This window comes from Anopheles moucheti, assembly GCF_943734755.1.
Source record: "Anopheles moucheti chromosome X unlocalized genomic scaffold, idAnoMoucSN_F20_07 X_unloc_67, whole genome shotgun sequence".
Lineage (NCBI taxonomy): Eukaryota > Metazoa > Arthropoda > Insecta > Diptera > Culicidae > Anopheles > Anopheles moucheti.
Window position 1 is genome coordinate 27,501 of NW_026453578.1, and position 1,181 is coordinate 28,681.

The window sequence follows — 1,181 nt, forward strand, 5'->3', positions numbered from 1 at the left end:
GAAACGAAAATCATTTTTGAGAAGAAAAAATTTTTGTATGGGAGGGCCCCTGCTAGAACATTTTTCCCAAGTGCGTCGATTTTGGGTCGCCGACACAAGCTCGGGTCAAAAAATTTTTTTTTTCACGGTGACTCAAAACATCAATTTTAGACTCCCCTGAGTATGAAAAGTGAAACGAAAATCATTTTTGAGAAGAAAAAATTTTTGTATGGGAGGGCCCCTGCTAGAACATATTTCCCAAGTGCGTCGATTTTTGGGTCGCCGACACAAGCTCGGGTCAAAAAAATTTTTTTTTCACGGTGACTCAAAACTTCAATATTAGACTCCCCTGAGTATGAAAAGTGAAACGAAAATCATTTTTGAGAAGAAAAAATTTTTGTATGGGAGGGCCCCTGCTAGAACATTTTTACCAAGTGCGACCATTTTACCCGGTGAGTCAAAAAAAAATTTTTGTATGGGAGGGCCCCTGCTAGAACATTTTTCCCAAGTGCGTCGATTTTGGGTCACCGACACAAGCTCGGGTCAAAAAATTTTTTTTTTCACCGTGACTCAAAACATCAATTTTAGACTCCCCTGAGTATGAAAAGTGAAACGAAAATCATTTTTGAGAAGAAAAAATTTTTGTATGGGAGGGCCCCTGCTAGAACATATTTCCCAAGTGCGTCGATTTTGGGTCGCCGACACAAGCTCGGGTCAAAAAAATTTTTTTTTCACGGTGACTCAAAACATCAATTTTAGACTCCCCTGAGTATGAAAAGTGAAACGAAAATCATTTTTGAGAAGAAAAAAATTTTGTATGGGAGGGCCCCTGCTAGAACATTTTTCCCAAGTGCGTCGATTTTGGGTCGCCGACACAAGCTCGGGTCAAAAAAATTTTTTTTTCACGGTGACTCAAAACATCAATTTTAGACTCCCCTGAGTATGAAAAGTGAAACGAAAATCATTTTTGAGAAGAAAAAATTTTTGTATGGGAGGGCCCCTGCTAGAACATATTTCCCAAGTGCGTCGATTTTTGGGTCGCCGACACAAGCTCGGGTCAAAAAAATTTTTTTTTCTCGGTGACTCAAAACATCAATTTTAGACTCCCCTGAGTATGAAAAGTGAAACGAAAATCATTTTTGAGAAGAAAAAATTTTTGTATGGGAGGGCCCCTGCTAGAACATTTTTCCCAAGTGAGTCGA